At 40.8% G+C, this 6,406-nt stretch overlaps 1 protein-coding gene across 20 annotated transcripts in view; it reads left to right on the forward strand.

The window, feature by feature from the left end:
* Positions 1–6,406, forward strand: part of NRXN1 (neurexin 1) — a 730,473-nt gene that overhangs the window by 246,775 nt on the left and 477,292 nt on the right. The window lies entirely within an intron of this gene.

Here is a 6,406-nt window from a genome sequence, read left to right on the forward strand (position 1 = left end):
TAAATAACTGACAATCAAAAAAACTTTCTCTGGACAGTTTTATTTCTCTGCTCTATGGTCTCATTACTCTTGCTACCTAGTAAGACCAGAGCACCCAGTCATGTCTGTGTGATTTATATCAGGCATGGACACACGATCAAATTATTGTGGAATCCGCCAGACCCATTTTACGATTTCATAGTGGCAGGCAGGAGGCTGGACATGGTTGCTGTAAAGCTGAACATTGTGCTTCTGTAGGACTGCAAGGTCTGCTAAGGCCTGTGGAAGTGTTTCTCCTGGACGTTTGATCAGACTCCAAGGACTTAAATGAACCTCCAAAGATGTCACCGTTAAACCTGTTGTTGACTTCAGTGGGGAACAGGTCAGGTTCAAAGCAGGAAAATGGGAAAGCATTCTGTGCGCTAGCAGGTGCTTTAATGAAACGTGCTTCTTGTCTGAGTCTTTCCTGTGACAAGTAGATCGCGTCTTTCTGTATTCATGCATACCTTGTTATTCAGGATTGTAACTGCAGTAATATACAGTAATATACAGTACACAAAATTCAGAATAGAAACATGTTAAATGCAGTTCTTGGTGTTCATATTATCTTGTGCTTTTCTATGCAGGTAATTACATTTTAGTCATTAAATGAAGTGCAACACTTCATACTGACTAGAATGCCATGCAATTTAATGGCTTCTCTAAATGTCATTAAGTGATAATTTGAAAAAATAAACAAACAGCAATATACACAACTAGTTATTAATAAAGCTTGTTCTTAATTCACTTTTAAAATCAACCAAAGTTGTGGTATGAAATGCGGCTATAGATTGTACCTGCTTTTTTATATAAAACATTTGGGTTTTTATGTAATTTTTGTCAATCTGTCTTTTGAAAACATATACTTTTTTATCAAGTATAAAATAGCAATCTGCTTGATAGTAGAGAGCTGATATGGGGCTGGTTACCAGTATTGCTTTGTGACTTTTCTGTCCTGTGTCTAACTGCCAAACATTTTGACTTGGATGTAGTTTCTGCTGTATGTCTGCTAGCGATGTCTCAGTTTTTCGGGGACCAAACGCAATAAAGTTCTGTAACCCAATTTCCTATTCTTTGTATTTCTGCACCTTTGCTAGCCTACGCTGACGCCACACAGTGGCAGAGCGGTGGCTGCTTTGCCTTCTGTCCTCCCATTGCATGGCTGGGGATGGCAGGGCAGCATTGCAGCTGCAGGGTCTAATCCCCTTCCAAATGTCGAAGTCATATTGAGGGCAAAGATCTGAGATTGCATCCAAGTGATCGTGAGAGGGAGTTTTAATTTTTTGCGAGGAATGCATTACTGCAGGGACTGGAGAAATGTGGAGGCAGTTTGTTGGTTCCTCCCATCCCTTCAGTTCACTTCTGTATTATGTGTGGTTTGGGCAAACTAGAACATTTTCATAGTAGATATTATCTGAATTCATGTAAAGGATGTCTCATCAAATTGTAAGGAAATACTTATGTTTTCTTGAGCTACTTCCTGTGAAGAGATACTATGCATTTAATCTCTCTTCAATCATATGAAACTGGTAGTCTTCAGGATTCATTCTTCTGTAATGCCAAGAAGTATATTTTTGGTTGTCAGATGCCTGTGGAAAAGTATTGTAGCTGTTAGCAGGCAGCACCTACTGGAAAATGAGATGACTCTAGCTGAGTATGCAGCTGCCTCATTAGTTGCTCAGTCAAGCCTTGTGACCTTTTGTCTGACAGACTTTATTTTTTTTCCCTAGCAGTGAAGCTCATCAAACTAAAAGTCAAAGTTCTTTTAACTATTGACACCAGAAGTGAATTTCCTAATATCAGAATGTTGCTGAATCACATCAGTGTTTTCAACCTTAGCATCCAAAAAGCTGTTTACATCGGAAATCTCAATTTAATTGGGTTTTACTGAAAATGTAGGTACTACTGAAGTACAGAGAAAAAGCTGTTTGCTGCTGTACCTACAGCTGGAGCTTGCCTGGAGGAGTTCTTGGTAAAGTTTATTTTCTCTTTGTAAATGAAATTTTGAGATTGCCAGAATCATAAGACGTGACATCTGAGCTCGTGGCCATTCTTGTGCTCCTTTGTGCCTTGGCCTTCCAGCAGCCTTTTACTGGCCCATAATCATTAAAACCTTAAATGACAAAGGAAACGGATAAAATGGAGCCGATGCAGATCGGGAATGGTGCTGTTCAATCAGAGTGCCCACAGTTGCACAACTGGAAGGTGATGTCTTCAATATCCCAGAAAGGAGGGTTAATCTCCTGAGTCTGCAACCCACGGGAACGCTGTTTGGTCAGAACCTCTCCCAGTTACCTGACGTATGGATAGGTCCTACCAGATAAATGTTGGTGTTGTGAGGCACTAGCATCCTACCCTGACACGGTCCTGGCAGGAGGTCTGTACCATAGTATTGCAATGAATTCTGAAAGACGTGAAACTCAACCCTACAATGTAAAAGTAGCAAATAATGGACGTTCTTGGTTTGGCAAGTGAACAAAAATGGTAATTTGGCATTCAAAGTACGCATGTTAAAAAGTATGCATGTGAAGTTTTATCCATAGCATTCAGGTTTTTCAACCAAAATATTTTTTCTGAAGTAAAATGTTATGCTTTGTTTTGGCTTTTTTTTTCCCCTCCAGTTTGAAGTTAATTTTAAAATGAATGCTAGTTTGATAGGAATCTAAATAATTTGTTTAAAAATTGAAAGTTTAATTGAATGTTTCAAATGTTTTAGCCTTGATTGAGTGATAGACACAGAAATGTTAGTGTTTACGTGAGGAATGTGTGATGGGGTGGTGGGGGCTGCAGGGCGGCTTCTGTAAGGAGAAGCTGGGGCTACCTGCCACGGCCAGCTCCAGCCGACCCACTGCAGGGCACAGGTGAACCCCTGGGCCACCAGTGGGGCATCTTTGGGACAGTGTGTGTAAGAAAGGGTAAAACGCTGTTAGGAAGTGAGGGGAAAAAAGTGTGAGAAACAGCCCTGTGAGCGCCGAGGTGATGCAGGCACCAGAGCAGATTCCTCTGCAACCTGTGGAGAGGAGACCACGGCGGAGCAGGTATCCACACGGCAGCCCACGGGGGACCCCACACTGGAGGGGGTGGACATTCCCTGAAGGATCTGTGGGCTGTGGAGAGCCCATGCAGGAGCAGGCTCAGCCTGAAGGACTGCAGCCATGGCAGGACCCATGCTGAGCACAGGAGCCTGTGATTCCTCCTGCGCAGTGGAGGCAGCCCCTGTCCCCCTTTGCTGCGCCTGGTGGGGAGAGGTAGAAGAGTTGGAAACGAAAGAGCAACAGGAGTGAAGTTGAAGTTAACAAAAAGGGGTGGGAAGGTATTCTCAGTTTGGTTTCTCACTATCCAAAGCTATACTAATTGCAATTAATTTTTCCCAATTTGACTCCATTTTCCCTGTGATGGTAGCTGGTGATTTCCCTGCCTGTACCTTGATCTGTGAGCTTTTCCCACCTTATTGTGCCTCCTTGCCCTGTTGAGGAAGGGGAGTGAGGGGGTGGCTGGGTGGGCAGGTGGCAGCTGGCCAAGGCCAACCCAACACAAACCTAAAGGCTTTTTCAAACCGGTGTGAATTGTGGCTCTGTTTACGGGCCAAGGTCATAGTTTTGCTTTAATGAATGTTCCTGCTTGCTGCTTCAGGTCGGTCTTTAGGAATAGCTTTAAAAAGTACGTGCCTGGCGTGCATTTACAGCCCCGTGCACTTCCACGTCCGTGTGAATGATCTGGCTTTATAGAAGTAGTTTGTAGTGGGTAATATGTATTCATAAATATTTTCCATGTTGATTCATTTATGTCCTTCAGCTTTCCGTGTTATAGTCATTAAATGCATGGGACAAAACTACATACACTAAGTTGCTGTATTTAAGTTTTATCTGTCTCTTGTAGGTATCCATGCTGGTTTAGTATGTCTGCAGTAAGCATCCGTACCAAATAAATTTACTCTTGAGTGTTTTATGCTTTTATTAAATATTCATGAAATGAGATGCATGGTATTCATGCAGTCTGATGTTTAGTGCATTCAAACCCCAGAAAATGTATTGTTTGTAAATTTTTTATACAGAATGAACCAAGGTTTTTCGCCTTTACTGAAACATGGCAGGCTCCTGGACACGTTGCTGTCAGTGTAGTGTTGTTCTGCATGCAGGACTGATGGGGAAGGGTTAAGATCTGGATGGGTACAGCAATTCCTGTGTGTCCTTACTGCAAGATGCAGTGTCTCCTGACATACTGTTCCTGATAGACTAGGAAGGTTATAAGCAGGATAAATAGGTGTTTTCTTGCTTCTCTATTGGTAATGTCAAAGGTAAAAAATAAAGGCTTGTGGACGGATTGAATAGGCTAATTTTTGGCCTCAGTCATGCATCTGGAACCCAGCTTATCTCAGTCAGGTTTAACAAAAGGTAACATTTGTCTTAAGCGTCAAACATTTATGCTGGGTAAAAGTGATCTGCTGATAAAATACCAGATTTTAATATTTTAACTGCTTTTGTCTCGATAGTCAGAACACCTCTAAATGTAATTTTTGTCCAGAATGGAATTTCATGTTAAGAAAAAAAAAATAAAATAAACAAAACACTCAAGAGTTGTTCTCCTGCACCTGGGAGGCAGCAGTTATGTTGGAGATTTTCTCACCATGCAACCACTTGTACTCCTAATCCTGACTATCTGTTTGTGAGTCCCTCCCTAGAAAGGTGATGGGGGTTGTCCATGGCGGTACCAGCTGTCTAGATATTACAGCCCTACAGAATTCTGGTGATGATGTAGCCACCTCATGGTGATGCCTAGCTCCTCCTGTATGTTTATTGTGTGTGATGAACGGCCACTACAGCAAGCAGTCTGTGTGCTCTGTGTGATCAGCTGCTTATTGTAATGGAGGAACATTGCTTAACTGGAAGCTGGAGACTGGGGATTTTTGTTTAGTTTTGTGTTTCATGAGAGATGTTATCAACAGATAGCAGGGAAAAGCATCCTCAAGGGTGCTCAGAGAGGTGATGGATTTTTTTCTTTCTTGTTTTAAAGCGTGTATTTAAACAGTCACTTTAGTCTTTTTACATTAGCCTAGTATGATTTGTCTGCTGCCACAAAAACATTATAATGCAAATAATTTTGCATCGAATCTGCAAGAAGGCGGATAAAAATAAATATAGACCAATCATTTTTAGTATTTTTATTAGGAAGCAAAGTTAAGCCAGAATGCGATTGCTGTCTGGAGTTCTATCTGAAGTTATTACGTGACGCTAGCTAAATAGAAGCACTGCAAGCACCTAGAATGTATAGTCTGCTGCAGGGGGTCGTAAGCGGATGGCACTGAATGACAGAAGACATATATGTCCAGGGACTTTTCAAAAACCTGTGGTTTCACACCTGCTTTTTGCGTGCTCTGTCACTCACTGGTTCCTTTAAATCCACACTGTAGTTCTTTCCCTTGTCTATATATTTATACATATGTTTGGGTTTTGTTCTGATGGCATCGTAGACTGATGTATGCAGCTGTCTTCTGGAGACAGAATTTATTCTCAAGAATGATGACATTGGTCATCCTCAGGTTTTCATACCTTCATCCTTACACTGCATGAACCCCTACAGGTTTCCATTGAATTTTTTTCCAACTTATTAGCTAAACGACTAAATCTTGACTTCATATAGCTTTAAATCCTGTACGCCTGTAGTGTAGGGATAGCGTATGTGTTCATCTGTAGGACTTAAGTGGAAAACATAATCTCCATATGTACTTGCTTTTCTGATTAGATGGAAAGCTTAGCTTCTGCTATTTGTGTTTCTTAGTCACCTTCAGGATAAACTAAGAAAAATAACCCGTGTGGCACATACTAGTTGGTAAAAGTACATCCCAGAAAAAAATAATAAAATAATTGTTTACTGATGCACGTGAACTTGCTCTCCAGCATGGTGCTGCGTGCAGCTTTGAGGTAGATTCTTAAATGAGTGGTTTGTAGCTTTGGTTTATTCAAGACCTTAGGCCAGAGCACTTTGTGATATCTAGATTATTGCTTCTTTTTGAGGTGCTGTGACTTTAGTGTGAGTTGGGAAGGAAAAGATCTGGATTTTGACTGGAATATTGCTTTGGTTTTGCATTCAGCTAAATGTTATGTACTTAGATGTGTTCCAGATCAGATTGCTTAAATAACATTAAAAGGATGGCTGATGCAGTGTATTTCCTGAGTTTAATCATAGCCATGAACATTCTGTAAGAAAATAGTTTTAAGTGTGTTCACAGTAAATCTTAGTTATCTTTTTACTTCGTGGATTTTAAGTGTTTTAAATTAATTACTTTTTGATACAGGGCTTGCAAGTAACACTGTTAAAATAATTCTTGCAAGTTACTTCAGTTATGCGCCAGTGATTTATTTGTTTGTTTCCTCTTCTTTTGTTTGTC

This window comes from Falco biarmicus, chromosome 12, assembly GCF_023638135.1.
Source record: "Falco biarmicus isolate bFalBia1 chromosome 12, bFalBia1.pri, whole genome shotgun sequence".
Taxonomy (NCBI): domain Eukaryota; kingdom Metazoa; phylum Chordata; class Aves; order Falconiformes; family Falconidae; genus Falco; species Falco biarmicus.